Here is a 17,213-nt window from a genome sequence, read left to right on the forward strand (position 1 = left end):
AACATGCCAGGATGTTGTCTATTGATGAAGAGAAAACCGCTCTGTTTTTAAGGATGGGGCAGTAGAGAGAATTTATTGAGAGAAGGTTTTCTTATAACCTCTGCACAGTTCTAGAGTTTGAGGAACTAAAAGGGAGAACTGAATTTATAATGATTTCCCTCAAAATGCACTCAAAGAGAAAAAAAAGATTTCTTGAACAACTCTTATTTATAGGTAGACAGTCTTCAGACCCAAGAAACATAAACTCTCACGTGAGAGGCTAATACCTAAACACCTAAGATACACAGCCATTGAGGAAGCTTACACAGAAGTGGAGGAAATAGGCTCAAGGAGTCATGTATTCTGACCCTCCAGAAAGTTTCAGCTCATGAAGGGATATCAACAAATAGATAAGACTCTGGAAAGTCTCACAAGCCATTGGCTACTGCCTTGTGAATACACTGTACCCACCTTTCACACCGGCGTCCTCTTCCTTAGCTGCTATGGAACTTTCTGATAGTTTCTGATCAGAAACTTTCTGATAGGTAGTGATGGGGACCTCACTACCTCTCTGATTCTTCATAGTGCTTGGTTTTTTGTGGTGTCTACCTTCTGGTCCTGGTTAGACTCCTAAAATATCAAAGATAAGAAAGGCCTTCCTTATATGCAGTTTAAGTATGTGCTAGTGAGCATTTAACAACCAGCTCCACAGTGTTTTATGTGTGTGTGTGTATATTTACATTTATATATAAACATACATACTTTATGTCTATAAAGGATATGTAGCTCAAGTTAATAAATAGAAATAACATTATTATAAATTCCCTATAGCCAAATGATTCTCGCTGAATATTTTCAATGACTGTACTGAATCCTTCATTATAGCTAACCTATTTTCCAACTGACAAATTAAAAATGTCAACCAACATCCATTTATGTTAATGAATAAGACAAAGTGAAACAACAAACTTGGATGGAACTTCTTTCATTCATCAAAGACATTGAGTGCTTTCTTTTATGAATTGGATCATGGTTTTCAAATACTGGGAGAATATTTCCCTATTTTTTGTGCAACTCAGCTGTAATGCCTATAGATATGACATTTTAACTTGAATCTGTATTATATTTTCCATCACTTTCATAAGTCAATACAATCAACAAAACAATAAACCACACCTTGATTTGTAGTATTTGCCGATTTTCACGGTGTAAATACTCCCATCTGGCAGATAACAAGCTATAAAATGACCCCACTGAATGGAAAGCTGGGAAAAGATGGCAGTTGCACAGCTATTTTATAATATTTATTTCCACCATAGAGATGCAATAGCTATTCATATCCTAAAGAGAACAGATAAAATAGATGAAGTCAAATATTAGAAAATAATGAATTTGAGCACTTTATATTTTAACGTAATATGTTAAATGTGCAGTCTACATAGTTTAATTGCCAGTGATGCTGTGTTTAAAACCAGCTCACATCATTTCTAAAAATAAACCCATCCGCTCTCAGATTCCACGTGGGCTCCAGCACACTACTGCTTCTATAAAGCCTAGGACTCAAACTGCTTGTTTTACAGATGAGAAATTGAGGCCTTGGGCGTAAATGAGAATGGTCCAAAAATTCAGTAATTTCACTGCTTCGGGTTAAGTCAGCAGAGCTATGGATTTGATTCTCATTACTACTTATTCTGAGTGTTCCTAAGTATTAATAGTTTGACTCTCCAAACCTCAGCTGCTTTCTGTATTTTATAGAAATAGTATTTCCAAAATGATAATAATTCCCAAATAATAAAGTTGTTATAGGGAATAAAGTATATTCCAAGTCATACACTTAGTGGATATTTAGAAAGTGCTGCATAAATAATGGTTATTATTATTAATAGAAGGTTATTATGAGCAACAAAGGCAACTCGAATCCCAGTTCCACATGACAACCCTTCAGATATCTGTAGACAGTTCTCACATTCCACTAAATAAAATCATCACTAAACTGTACAGCCCCAAGCCCTTTCAAAATCTCATTATTCAACTTGTGCTAGGCTTAGCACTTGGTGCTAGTAACACAACTTCTAATTAGAGTAGTTGCCCTCTTTGATCTGACCGTCTACCATTAAAAGAAGTGTCTCGAATTAAAGTTTGTTTGGTTTTGCTTTTTGTCCACATCTAGAATTAGTTTCAAGTCTGAGCAGCATTTCAAGAATGGCACTGACAAACCAGAACGTGTCAAGAGGAGGCTTTTATGATAAGGGATCTAGAAACCCTTGTAATTTCAGAGAGAGTTGAAGGAAGGGGGCCTCTCCTGGAGGAGAGAAGAGTTGAAAAGAATTAGATGGAAAATCACATAAAACAGAGAGCTTATTTGACTGCCCCTGGTTGTAACCCCAGTTTGTCATTTATGTCCTCATTGAGTTTTGTGAAAATGAAATATTGAATGAAAGAACGCACAAGTGAATAAATGTATGAGCCGCAAATAATGTAAGCACTGCTTCAATGCAATTGGGCCGCTTACTATAGTCTCTTGAGCCTGAATTTCCTCATTGGTGACAATGGGATGACAGCAGCCTCCTCGATAGGCTGTTATAAAAATTAGTTATATAACAGAGCATTTGCCACATGCCGGACACTTGATAAATGGTTGGTCGCTATCCTTATTCTTGTTCTCCAGCCTTCTAACTAGCTGATCATCACTTCCCTCAAAGAACTGAGGGGAAACAGGGAGAGAGCTAGGCAGTATGTTCCAGGGTTCTGTGGGCAGCAGAGAAAGTCACATATTGGAAGCTCTGACATTATAAAAAGTTTTTGGGGGCTTCCCTGGTGGCGCAGTGGTTGAGAATCTGCCTGCCAATGCAGGGGACACAGGTTCGAGCCCTGGTCTGGGAGGATCCCACATGCCGCGGAGCAACTAGGCCTGTGAGCCACAACTACTGAGCCCGCGCGTCTGGAGCTTGTGCCCCGCAACAAGAGAGGCCGCGACAGTGAGAGGCCCGCGCACCGCAATGAAGAGTGGCCCCCGCTCGCCGCAACTAGAGAAAGCCCTCGCACAGAAACGAAGATCCAACATAGCCAAAAATAAATAAGTTAATTAATTTTTTTTAAAAAAGGAGTGAAGTCTTAATACACATAACAATTTGGATGAATCGCCAGAGAACTATGCTGAGTTAAAAAAAAAGCTAATCACAATTAAAAAAAAAAAAGTTTTTGGAAGGAATAGGGGAGGTGCACAGAAAAGTGTTGTTGGGTAACATGACAGGCTTAAGTGGCCGAATGGCTTACCTGTGATTCCTACATCTCTAAACCTATAACGAACTTCAGTAAGTCTCAAAATATAACATTATGAGATAGATTTCTTCTGAAGGCTGGTGAGAGACGGAGTATACACCCATGTCCATACATGGGTCTGAGATATTTGGGAATGGTGACAAGGGAACTGCATGTAAAAACTGAAAAGTTACCTCCTAATATCTCTCCCTTGACAATGTGTGTTCATCTAAAAGATTATTTTTGATCCTCTCTAGTATCTGGCTAAAGAGATAAAGGCAGAATTATTTTCTAGAATTTCTTCTAAGACTCCTTTAAAAAGAATCAATAAGGTTTTGGGTTTTTTTTTCCTTTCACTTTTTAGGAAATCTTTCTTCTGGTCTACAACTAGGATTTGATGCCTGGAGTTCCAGCAGCAGCATTCTGGGAACAGGAAGTGACACTAGGAATGGAAGGAGTTGCTGCTTACCGGACAGTCAGCATCCTACACTGAAATGTAGGACCCTCTTTTACATGACAGAGAAAGGTACTTTATCCAGTTTCCAATCCCTATTACAATATCAGACATGTTCAAAAGTTAGGGAGAGGACTCAACACTTTTCCTAATGGTTGAGTCCTAGAGCATTAAGACAAAGTTACCAAAATCTCTAATGGGCAGAGAGGCCCCAAGTGATACCTGAGTTCATTAATAATTAACAGTGGGGAATTGGGCTCCTAAGCCCATGAATGCTAATCAAGTTTCTTAAGTGTCTACATTAAAAATATAGAGGAGAGAAACCCGCTGACTCACGCCTTTGGCCACATCAAATTATTAGGAATTTCCCGAACCAGAGATTTTACCATATGGCCACTTCTTTTATAAACAAACATTTATGTACCATTTATTATGCACCAGGTACTATTCTAAGCACTCTAACAATATTGATGCATAGAAGAGGGGAGATCAAGAGGGCAGAGTAGGAGGATGTGGAGCTCACCTCCTCCCATGAACACATCAAAAATACATCTACACGTGGAACAATTCTCACTGAAAACTAACTGGAGACGGGCAGGAAGACCCTTGTCCAACCAAGGCTGCAAAAAAGATCCACACGAAATTGGGTAGGAAGGGAAGAGAGGCAATCATGTTAGAACCTGGGCCCCTGGAAGGGAACATGGAAGAGGAGGGAGGGGGATTATACAGGCCAGGATCCTCCCTGGGGCATGAGGGTTCAAACCACATATTGAGTACCCCAACCCTGGGGACCAGTGCTGGAAAGTCAGGTTCCCTTAGGTGGTTTGAAAACAAGTGGAAGTAACAGGAAAACTGTAAGAAACCTAGACTCCACTCTTGAAGAGTGTACACACACTCCCAAAACAAGGCACTGGAAGCAGATTGAAACTGCATGGGGCTCTGGCCAGTTTCCCATGACCATCCCAGTCCACACCATAGCCCACGTCAAGAGCCTGCACCAGCACCTCTTGCTCTATGGTCAACTCCGCCGTAGGGCTAGGGCTGTAGCAGCGAAGGGGAGTGTGCACTTGTGAGGGACAAAGACGGCCTAGACCCAGAACAGCATCTGAACAGGATCGGGGAAAGAAATCACTGGTCCTTACTGAGGCAGTACATCGACGGCAGCCCAGAACTGTCACCGGGGCCAGGACTGCCACAGCCTGTGGCTGCTCCAGCTGTTCTTGCTCCAGGACGGCGCCGCTCTGGGGCGGGGTGCGGTGCTGGGTGCTGGGACAGCCCACACTTAGAGGGAATGGAGCCAGCTGAGACTCAACCCTGAGACTTCTGCTCCAGCAACTTGGGACCTGCCCCACCCCCAATTGGGTAGTGTTGGCCACTGAATAGAGGAGAAGCCCCAGCTAACACCTGGCACTGGCTCCAGGCTGTCCATCTCCAGGTCCACCTTCTAGTGGTGATAGCTGCCAGCACACCCTGGGGGAAGACATGACTCATGTTCACATCTGATCCAGTTCTCCTACCAAAGCCACTGGGCACACAGACTATATAGGGAAGCTCCCACACAAGGACAACCCCTTAGGACTGCAACAGGTAAGTGTTTCACCTAATTTCTTAGTGACAGAAACTTGAGCAAAATGAGAAGACAGGAATTTGTTTCAATTGAAAGAATAAGAGAAAACCCCTGAAAAAAACAACTAATGAAACCATAAATAATTTACCAGATAAAGAGTTCAAAGCTTTTGTATTAAGAATGCTAATGGAATTAGGGAAAAGAATAGATGATGAACACAGCAAAAATTTCAACAAGTACAATACCTGAAATACCAAAAAAAAAAAAAAAAAACAGAACTGAAAAATACAATACCTGAAATGAAAAACACAATAGAAGGACTACAGGAATAGAAGCAGACTAGGTAAGAGAGAAGAATACATACATGATCTGGAAGATAGAATAATGGAAATCAATCACAACAAACAGAAAATTTTTTTAAATGAGAACAGTTTATGGGACCTCTACTACAACAAAAAGCATATCAACATTCATATTAAAGGGGGTCCCAGAAGAAGGAGAAAAAAGAGGGTTAAAAATATGTTTGATGAAATCGTGGCTGAAAAATTCCCAAACCTGAAGAAGGAAACAGATATCTAGGTTTAGGGGGCACAGAGGGTCCCAAACAAGATGAACCCAAACAGAACCACACCAAGACATATTATAATTAAAATGGCAAAAGTCAGAGAATTCTAAAGGCAGAAACAGAAAAAGTTGTATAAAGGGAACCCCCATGAGGCTATCAGCTGATTTTTCTGCAGAAATTTTGCAGGCCAGAAAAGAGCGATATGATATATTCAAAGTGCTGTAAAGAAAAAGCCTGCAACTTAGGATACTCTACCCAGCAAGATTATCATTTAGAATTGAGGGAGACTCTATCCAGCAAGATTATCATTTAGAATTGAGGGAGATAAACATGAAAATGTAAAATTTGACATCAGAAACAAAATGTGGGAGAGGGAAGTAAAAATATGTAGATCTTTTAGAATGTGTTTGAGCTTAAATGGCCACCAGTTTAAAACAATAGATATAGATCAACAAATAACCCCATGGTAACCATAAATCAAAAAGCTATAATAGACGATACACAAAATAAATCTCAACAAATTTAAGAAGGTAGAAATAATACCAAGCATTTTTTCTTTTTGGACTACAATACGAAACTAGAAATTAATTATAGGAAGAAAAAGGGGAAAAACACAAACATGTGGAGACTAAACATGCTACTAAAAAACCAATGGGTTAATGAATCAAAGAGGAAATCAAAAAATACCTGGAGACAAATGAAAATAAAAACACAACTTTCCAGAATCTAAGGGATGCAACAAAAGTGGCTTTAAGAGGGAAATTTATAGCAATATAGGTCTATCTTAAGAAACAAGAAAAATCTCAAACAACCTAACCTACCATCTAAAGTAATGAGAAAGAAAAAAACAAACCCCAAAGTCAGAAGAAGTGAGGAAATAAATAAAATAGACCAAAAGAAATAGAAAAAACTCAATGAAACCAAGGGCTGTTTTTTTGAAAATTTAAACAAAATTGATGTCTTAAGCCAGGTTCATTAAGCAAAAATAGAGGACCCAAATAAACAAAATAAGAAATAAAAGCAGAGACATAACCCACACTACAGAGATACAAAAAACCCTAATAAATTGCCACAGTAATATGCCAACAAATTGGACAACCTAGAAGAAATGGACAAATTTCTAGAAATACACAACCTTACAGGACTGAATTAGGAAGAAATAGACATTCTAAATGGACTGATCACTAGAGGTAAAATTGAATTTATAATTTAAAAACCCCTAGAAAACAAAAGTCCAGGTCCAGACAGTTTCACAAGGGAATTCCACCAAACAAATAAACAAGAGCTAACACCTATCCTTCTCAAACTAAACTATTCCCAAAATTTGAAGAGGAGGAAACACTCTCAAACTCATTCCATGAAGTAAACATCACCCTGATACTTAAACCAGACAAACGACACTACAAGAAAAGAAAATTATAGGCCAGTATCTCTAATGAATATGGATGTAAAAATCCTCAAAAAGTGTTAGCAAATTGAATTCAACAGTATATAAAAAGGATCATACACCATGATTAAGTGGGATTTATGCCAGAGATGCAAGGATGGGTCAGTATCTGCAAGTCCATCAATGTGATACACTACATTAACAAAAGGAAGGATAACAATCACATGATCATCTCAACAGATGAAGAAAAAGCATTTGGCAAAATTTAACATCCATTCATGATAAAAGCTCTCATTAGCGTTGGTAAGGAGGGAACATATCTCAATATAATTAAGGCCATCTATTATAAACCCATAGCTAACATCATTCTCAACAGTGAAAAGCTGAAAACTTTTCCTCTAAAATCAGAAACAAGACAAGGATACCCACTCTTGCCACCTCCATTTAACATAGTATTGGAAGTCCTAGCCGCAGCAATCAACAAGATAAAGAAACAAAAGGAATCCAAATTGGAAGGGAAGAAGCAATAGTCACCATTTGCAGTTGGCATGATACTATATGTAGAAAACCCTAAAGTATCCACAGAAAAACTACTAGAACTTGTAAATGAAGTCAGTAAAGTTGCAATATACAAGATTAATATGCAGAAATCTGTAGCTGTTCTATACACACTAATAGTGAACTCTCAGAGAAAGCAAGTAAACAATCACATTTAAAATCACATCAAAAAGAATAAACTGTTTAGGAATAAATTTAACTAGGGAGGTGAAAAGACCTATACTCAGAAAACTATATGACACTGAAGATGGAAATTGAAGATGATACGAAAAAAAGGAAAGATATCCTATGTTTATGGATTGCAAGAGTTAATATTATTAAAATGTCCATACTACCCAAAGCAATCTACAGATTCAATGCAATCCCTATCAAAATAGCTATCACATTTTTTAAAGAACTAGAACAAATAATCCTAAAATTTATAATAATGGAACCACAAAAGACCCCGAATTGCCAAAAGAATCTTGAGAAAAAAAGAACAAAGCTGGAGTATCATGCTTACGGACTTCAGGGTATACTACATAGGTACAGTATCAAAACAGCATAGTAGTGGCACAGAAACAGACACATAGATCAATGGAACAGAATAGAGAATCAAGTCATAAACCCACACACTTATAAGGTCAGTTAATCTATGAAAAAGGAGGCAAGGATACAATTTTAAAAAGACAGTATCTTCAATAAGTGGTGCTGGGAAAACTGGACAGCTACACTTAAAAGAATGAAATTAGAACATTTTCCCATACCAAAATGAAAATAAACTCAAAATGGGTTAAAGACCTAAATGTAAGACCCGAATCCATAAAACTCCTAGGAGAAAACATAGGCAGAATACTCTTTGACATAAATTTTAGCAATATTTTTTTGGACCTGTCTTCTCAAGAGAAACAAAAGCAAAAGTAAAAAATGGAACCTATATAAACTTGAAAGACTTTACACAGCAAAGGAAACCATCAACAAAATGAAAAGATAACCTGCTGAATGGGAGAAAATATATGCAATTTATATGACTGATAAGGAGTTAATATCCAAAATATATAAACAGCTCATAAAACTCAGTATCAAAAACCTGATTATAAAATAGAAAGACATTTTCCCAAAGACGATATACAGATGGCCAACAGGTACACGAAATGATGCTCAACATCACAAATCATCAGATAAATGTAAATCAAAACCACAATGAGATAAAACCTCACACCTGTCAGAATAGTTATCATCAAAAAGTGTACCAATAACAAATGTTGGTGAGAATATGGAGAAAAGGGAACCCTAGTTCACTGTTGGTGAGAATGTAAATTGGTGCAGCCACATGGAAAACAGTATGGAGGTTCCTCCAAAGACTAAAAATAGGACTACCATATGATCCAGCAATTCCACCTGAAGAAAATGAAAACACTAATTCGAAAAGATACATGCAACCCAATGTTCATAGCAGCATTATTTACAATAGCCAAGATATGGACACAACTTAAGTGTCCATTAACAGATGAATGGATAAAAAAGATGTGATATATATACACCTACATACACATATATACCTACATACATATAGACACATACATACGTATAGACACACACATACATATAGACACATACATACTCGCACACATGTGCACACACACACACATATACAATGAAATATTTCTCAGCCATAAAAAATAAAATTCTGCCATTTACAACAACATGGACTGACCTAGATGGTATCATGCTTAGTAAAATAAGTCAGAAAAAGACAAATACTGTGTGTTATCACTTATTTGTGGAATCTAAAAATCCATTGGGGCTTCCCTGGTGGTGCAGTGGCTGAGAGTCCACTTGCCGATGCAGGGGACACGGGTTCGTGCCCCGGTCCGGGAAGACCCCACATGCCGCGGAGCGGCTGGGCCCGTGAGCCATGGCTGCTGAGCCTGCGCGTCCGGAGCCTGTGCTCTGCAACGCGAGAGGCCGCAACAGTGAGAGGCCCGCGTGCAGAAAAAAAAAATAAAAGCAAAATCATGTCACACAAACAATCCTATCCTTGTTTCCCTACTATGAAAATACTAAAACAGAAAAAGGCATAAAGAAAAATGGAGTGTAAAACTTGGAATCCACAACTCAGGAAGTTTAAAAGGCAAATCAGAAATGATTGCAGCCGTCCCTGATCACAGCATACTTCCTCCCTTCTAGAGCTAATTCCTTCTCATCACATCTGCTGTAGAACATTCCTCTAGGGTATATTTGGCCACAGTGTGTATTTGAATCATCACTTTATTTCCTATCCAACTGTCACTGTAAATGTTGAAGCTGAGGCCCAAAGAGAAGAAATGACTTTCCCAAGTTCAACAGATACGAATATCCAGGTTTGGGAGCCTCACTTCTGTGTTCCCCTCACCACGTCATGCTGTCCTTTAAAAAAAACAAAGGCTCATTTACTACAAGTATCTAATTTTGTTATTTTCCTAAACCATGGAATCATAGTGATTGAATTCACGTGAAAACTATGGCAGAAAAACGTAAATTTAACTTGAGTCGGTCTATTTTTAATGCATTCAGAGATTACAAATGATCTGTTTTCTGAGAGTAAACTGAAAAGTATTCCAACCTTATTTAGCAAATAGGAACTACAGGGAACCTATAGACAGGCCATGGCAGAAACCCCATTTTCTTCTCTTCAAGCTGAACCCCTCATCTCCCCGTATTCCTAACACTGAGGGATGAGTTTGTATTTGACAAATGGCTGCCTGGTAGAGAGGCCCCCCCCATCATTACCCAAATCCACTTAGAAGAGGAATGCATCCTCAAGAATGGGGCCTGGTGAAAAGTGCTTAGAGACAGTCTGGGCTGAAGCAGGGCCCTTCTGATTCCATTTATCAGTGGTGTGGTGGTGTCTTTTGAAGTGGCTTCCTCCAGTCTTGGCAGCAGCTCAGAGAGCCACCAGCGTAGGAGGAACTGCCACCCACAGCCTCCATGAGGCTCTTCAAGGAGGGGGCACAGCTGGAGCTGGGCCTTGCTGAGATCAGGCTGCACCAGGGAAGAAGTGGAGAGAAACCTGCTGACTCCTGCCTTTGGCCACTTCCAAATTATTAGGAATTTCCTGAACCAGGGATTGCATGCATAGTTATTTTTTCTGGGATAAGAGAAATCATGAGCCCTTTCTCTAAATAAGAGGGAAGAAAGAATTCACTACCATGAATATTTTAGGGACATTATATGCACAAGCTACAAATATTTTTCATTAGCCCCTACAGATTCACTTTCCACTCTTCTCTACTGTGTTCCCTAGGAGGCTGACTTCATATAAGCTGTATCAATGGGCTCTCTTGCCATCAAGCTGCCAGTTGGCTTTGGCCAGCTGGAGACACTGGTAAGAGACAGGAAGGGCTAGAAAGAAGTAAGGTCAAGCTACTTATGACTGCAGCCCTCTTTTTGCTAGATCACTATGGGTTGGTTGAGTCCCTTTTCCAGTACTCAAGCTCCTATCAAGCAATACTCTTCATAGAGCAAAAAAAAGAAGAAAAGACCACAGTGCATCTTCTCTACCATCTGTTGAAGTCTTAGTAAGACTGTTAGAGGGCCATGGGGTAGGCACATGATCTATGCTAGGCCAATCAGATTTTTTCCCTTGGGAATTCAAATCTTAAGGCAGATGATAGATGGAGAGAGTCGGAACTGATTGATGCCTGTGTTGGAGCATTCTCCCAACCACCACCCCCCCCCCAAAAAAAAGTCCAGTGGATCCTTAGATTCCAAGACTACACTGGTTCTATTCTATTTTTTAAGTCCTGGTTCTTCAGTATTTCCTTAAATTTTATAATTCACCCACATTCAACTGAAAAGGAAGCTAAAACTAAGGAAATTGAAGCTCAGAGCATTGTAGCAACTTGTCCAAAGTCACACAGCTAGTAAGTAGAAAACACGGGATTCAAATTCAGGTTTGTTTCCAATATACCATATTGCTTACAGGAAGGCAGGATTTACGAGTTCATGACCTATACATACAAAGAGACTTGAGAGACCCAGTCTTGCTATTAAAAGCTGAGTAAGCTCATGGAAAATGTCTGCCTAGTGCCCAAGCATAGGGAAGCAAACAAAATAAAGAGCAATTTAGAAAATTTCTATGACCAATAGAATTCTATTTGGCACAGTGTATGGCCTCCTGAACAGAAACAAATTATCAACATATGAAACCATGGTCATTTTCAAAGGACATTTCTTCCTCATTTATAATTCTTTCTTCTTACAGTTTTCACTGCTTGCTCTCTTCTGAGAGTAACTGGGTAAGGAAGCAGATATCTATACCTTACTGACAATGGATTTGGTAGTATATGGTATCTGCTATAGATTGAATGTTTGTGTCCCCTAAAATTCGTGTATTGAAAATCTAACACCCAAGATGATGGAATTAGGAGGTGGGGCCTTTGGCTCCGCTCTGATAAATAGGATAAGGGTCTTACAAAGAAGGACCCAGAGAACTCCCTTGCCGCTTCCACCACGTAAGTACACAAACAAGAAGGCACCATCTATGAACAAGAAAGCAGGCCCTCACCAGATGCCGAATCTGCCAGCACATTGATCTTGGACTTTCCAGCCTCCAGAACTTCGAAAAATAAATTTCTGTTGTTTATAAGCTATCCAGTTTATAGTAGTTTATTATACCAGCTGAACAGACTAAGGCCAAGTCTCTTTCAATTCTTACAATTATCCTGTGCAGAGGTCATTTTTGTCCCTCTTTTCAGATGAGGAAAAAAAAGCACCATTGCCCAAGGTTATATAATAGTAAAAGGCAAAGCAAAAACTTAGAGTTTGGTCCATGTGCTCTTTTTAACAGCACTAACGTTTTTCAACAAGGTTGTTATTTCGCAGACATCCTTGAGGCAACCACAAAAATACTGCCCTGGTTGGGAACCTCAAAATCATGCAAGTCTATTAATGTATATTTCTATTCCTTTTTTCTTCTTGAAGCCCTACTTCATTTTTTTATTTCTTCCTAAGAGCAGTGGAAGACATCTTTGTTGCTGTTTTTAAGAAGTGATAGATGGGTATATCTAGCAGAAGGTTGGTTGTGGGGTCCTATATAAGGACAATCTGGTACCTGAAGATAGTGTCTTCCACTTTCTACTCAGCTGCATTCTGAGATGCCAGGGGTGAGAAGTCACTGTGCTGGAGAAGCAATTGGTACCTGGGAACTACTTCAGAATGCTCTAATTTGGTTGAAATTTGAATTCATATATTAGCAGCCTTACAAGGTAAAAACTCAGTTACTAAACAAATATTTGAGTACATAATATATGCCTGACACTGTCCTTGTCATTATGAATACAGTGGTAAACAAAACTGATAAGTCCTGGCTCTTACACAGGAAAGAAAAGAGAAATTTAAGTAAGTGAGAAAATTAATAAAAAGTATACTCAAATATGCTATATACGATATCTATAAAATAGTAACTTATTGATACTCTGATTTTAAAAATTAACTGATGGGATTTTCAACAAATGGTGCTGGGATAACCGGGATGTCCTCATGCAAAGACTAAAGCAGAACCTCTACCTCACACCCTACATAGTAATTAACTTAAAATGGATAATAGACCTAAATCTTATAAACTGAAAACATAAAACTTTTAGAAGAAAACATAGGAGGTAGTCTTCATGACTTTAGGTGATAGTTTCTTACATTCGGAACCAAAAGCACTAGCAATGAAAAAATATTGATGAATTAGACTTCATCAAAAGTAAAATCTTGGGCTTCCCTGGTGGCGCAGTGGTTGAGAATCTGCGTGCCGATGCAGGGGACACGGGTTCGTGACCCGGTCAGGGATGATCCCACATGCTGCAGAGCAGCTAGGCCCGTGAGCCATGGCCGCTGAGCCTGTGCTCCACAATGGGAGAGGCCACAACAGTGAGAGGCCTGCATACCGCCAAAAAGAAATAAATAAATAAAATCTTTTGTGATTCAAAAAAGATCATCAAGAAAGTGAAGACAACCCATCAAATGGGAGAAAATACTTGCAAATCGTATATATCTGATAAAAGACGTGTATTCAGAAAACACAAAGAACTCTTACATTTTAGGTCATTTTTTAACTTGCTTAAATTTGCATTTTCTTCTTTCTTTGAGAGCCATTTTTAAAATGGGCAAAGGGGGAGACCTTCAAGATAGCAGGAGAGTATGACATGGAGATCACCTTCCTCCCCACAAATACATCAGGAATACATATACATGTGGAACAACTCCTACAGAACACCTACTGAACGCTGGCAGAAGACCTCAAACCTCCCAAAAGGGTCTTGGTGCTCCAGCCGGGTGTCAGGCCTGTGTCTCTGAGGTGGGAGAGCCGAGTTCAGGACATTGGTCCACCAGAGACCTCTCAGCTCCACGTAATATCAAACAGCGAAAGCCTCCCAGAGATCTCCATCTCAACACCAAGACCCAGCTCAACTCAACGACCAGCAAGCTACAGTGCTGGACACCCTATGCCAAACAATTAGCAAGACAGGAACACAACACCACCCACTAGCAGAAAGGCTGCCTAAAATAATAAGGTCACAGACACCCCAAAATACACCACCAGATGTGGACCTGCCCACCAGAAAGACAAGATCCAGCCTCATCCACCAGAACACAGGCACTAGTCCCCTTCACCAGGAAGCCTACACAACCCACTGAACCAACCTTAGCCACTGGGGACAGACACCAAAAACAACGGGAACGACAAACCTGGAGCCTGAGAAAATGAGACCCCAAACACAGTAAGTTAAGCAAAATGAGAAGACAGAGAAACACACAGCAGATGAAGTAGCAAGGTAAAAACCCACCAGACCAAACAAATGAAGAGAAAATAGGCAGTCTAACTGAAAAAGAATGATAGTAAAGATGATCCAAAATCTTGGAAATAGAAAGGAGAAAATACAAGAAACGTTTAACAAGGACCTAGAAGAACTAAAGAGCAAACAAACAATGATGAACAACACAATAAATGAAATTAAACATTCTCTAGAAGGAATCAATACCAGAATAACTGAGGCAGAAGAATGGATAAGTGACCTGGAAGATAAAATACTGGAAATAACTACTTCAGAGCAGAATAAAGAAAAAAAATAAAAAGAATGGAGGACAGTCTCAGAGACCTCTGGGACAACATTAAACGCACCAACATTCGAATTATAGGGGTCCCAGAAGAAAAAGAGAAAAACAAAGGGACTGAGAAAACATTTGAAGAGATTATAGTTGAAAACTTCCCTAATATGGGAATGGAAATAGGCAATCAAGCCCAGGAGGCACAGAGAGTGCCATACAGAATAAATCCAAGGAGAAACACACCAAGACACATATTAATCAAACTATCAAAAATTAAATACAAAGAAAAAACATTAAAAGCAGCAAGGGAAAAACAACAAATAACATACAAGGGAATCCCTATAAGGTTAACAACTGATCTTTCAGCAGAAACTCTGCAAGCCAGAAGGGTGTGGCAGGACATATGTAAAGTGATGAAAGGGAAAAACCTACAACCAAGATTACTCTACCCAGCAAGGATCTCATTCAGATTCGATGGAGAAATTAAAACCTTTAAAGACAAGCAAAAGCTAAGAGAATTCAGCACCACCAAACCAGCTTTACAACAAATGCTAAAGGAACTTCTCCAGGCAGGAAACGCAAGAGAAGGAAAAGACCTACAATAGCAAAACAATTAAGAAAATGGTAATAGGAACATACAAACATATCGATAATTACCTTAAATGTAAATGGACTAAATGCTCCAACCAAAAGACATACACTGGCTGCAGGGATACAAAAACAAGACCTGTATATACGCTGTCTACAAGAGACCCACTTCAGACCTAGGGACACATACTGACTGAAAGTGAGGGAATGGAAAAAGATATTCCATGCAAATGGAAATCAAAAGAAAGCTGGAGTAACAATTCTCATATCAGACAAAATAGACTTTAAAACAAAGACTATTACAAGACACAAAGAAGGACACTACAAAATGATCAAGGGATCAATCCAAGAAGAAGGTATTACAATTGTAGATATTTATGCACCCAACATAGGAGCACCTCAATACATACGGCAAATGCTAACAGCTATAAAAGAGGAAATCAACAGTAACCCAATCATAGTAGGGGACTTTAAAACCCCACTTTCACCAATGGACAGATCATCCAAAATGAAAATAAATAAGGAAACACAAGCTTTAAATAATACATTAAATAAGATGGACTTACTTGATATTTATAGGACATTCCATCCAAAAACAACAGATTACACTTTCTTCTCAAGTGCTCATGGAACATTCTCCAGGACAGATCATATCTTGAGTCACAAATCAAGTGTTGGTAAATTTAAGAAAATTGAAATCATATCAAGTATCTTTTCTGACCACAATGCTATGAGACTAGATATCAATTACAGAAAAAATCTGTAAAAACTACAAACACTAGGAGGCTAAACAATACACTACTTAATAACCAAGAGGTCACCAAAGAAATCAAAGAGGAAATCAAAAAGTACCTAGAAACAAATGATAATGAAAACACAACGACCCAAAACCTATGGGATGCAGCAAAAGCAGTTCTAAGAGGGAAGTTTATAGCAATACAATCCTACCTTTAGAAACAAGAAACATCTCAAATAAACAACCTAACCTTATACCTAAAGCAATTAGAGAAATAAGAACAAAAAAAGCCCAGAGTTAGCAGGAGGAAAGAAATCATAAAGATCAGATGAGAAATAAATGAAAAAGAAATGAAGGAAACAATAGCAAAGATCAATAAAACTAAAAGCTGGTTCTTTGAGAAGATAAACAAAATTGATAAACCATTAGCCAGACTCATCAACAAAAAAAAGGGAGAAGACTCAAATCAGTAGAGTTAGAAATGAAAAAGTAGAAGTTACAACCGACACTGCAGAAATACAAAGGACCATGAGAGATGACTACAAGCAACTATATGCCAATAAAATGGACAACCTGGAAGAAATGGACAAATTCTTAGAAAAGCACAACCTTCTGAGACTGAACCAAGAAGGCATAGAAAATATAAACTGACCAATCACAAGCACTGAAATTGAAACTGTGATAAAAATCTTCCAACAAACAAAAGCCCAGGACCAGATGGCTTCACAGGCGAATTCTATCAAACATTTAGAGAAGAGCTAACACCTATCCTCCTCAAACTCTTCAAAAATATGCCAAAGGGAGGAATACTCCCAAAGTCATTCTACAAGGCCACCATCACCCTGATACCAAAACCAGACAAAGATGTCACAAAAAAATAAAGCTACAAGCCAATAGCACTGATGAACATAGATGCAAATATCCTCAACAAAATACTAACAAACAGAATCCAATGGCACATTAAGAGGATCATACACCATGATCAAGTGGGGTTTATCCCAGGAATGCAAGGATTCTTCAATATAAGCAAATCAATTAATGTGATACACCATATTAATA

At 38.8% G+C, this 17,213-nt stretch overlaps 1 long non-coding RNA gene across 1 annotated transcript in view; it reads right to left on the reverse strand.

The window, feature by feature from the left end:
* Nucleotides 1-525: 525 nt before the first annotated feature.
* LOC132508352 (uncharacterized) overlaps nt 526-17,213 on the reverse strand; it is a 106,287-nt gene continuing 89,599 nt past the window's right edge. Inside the window, exons 2-3 of the long non-coding RNA XR_009536546.1 lie at nt 1,156-1,320; nt 526-609 (exon numbers count right to left, since the gene is read on the reverse strand). This is a non-coding gene — a long non-coding RNA (uncharacterized LOC132508352). The remainder of the gene's footprint in view (nt 610-1,155; nt 1,321-17,213) is intronic.

Source organism: Lagenorhynchus albirostris, chromosome 17 (genome assembly GCF_949774975.1).
Source record: "Lagenorhynchus albirostris chromosome 17, mLagAlb1.1, whole genome shotgun sequence".
Taxonomy (NCBI): Eukaryota; Metazoa; Chordata; class Mammalia; order Artiodactyla; family Delphinidae; genus Lagenorhynchus; species Lagenorhynchus albirostris.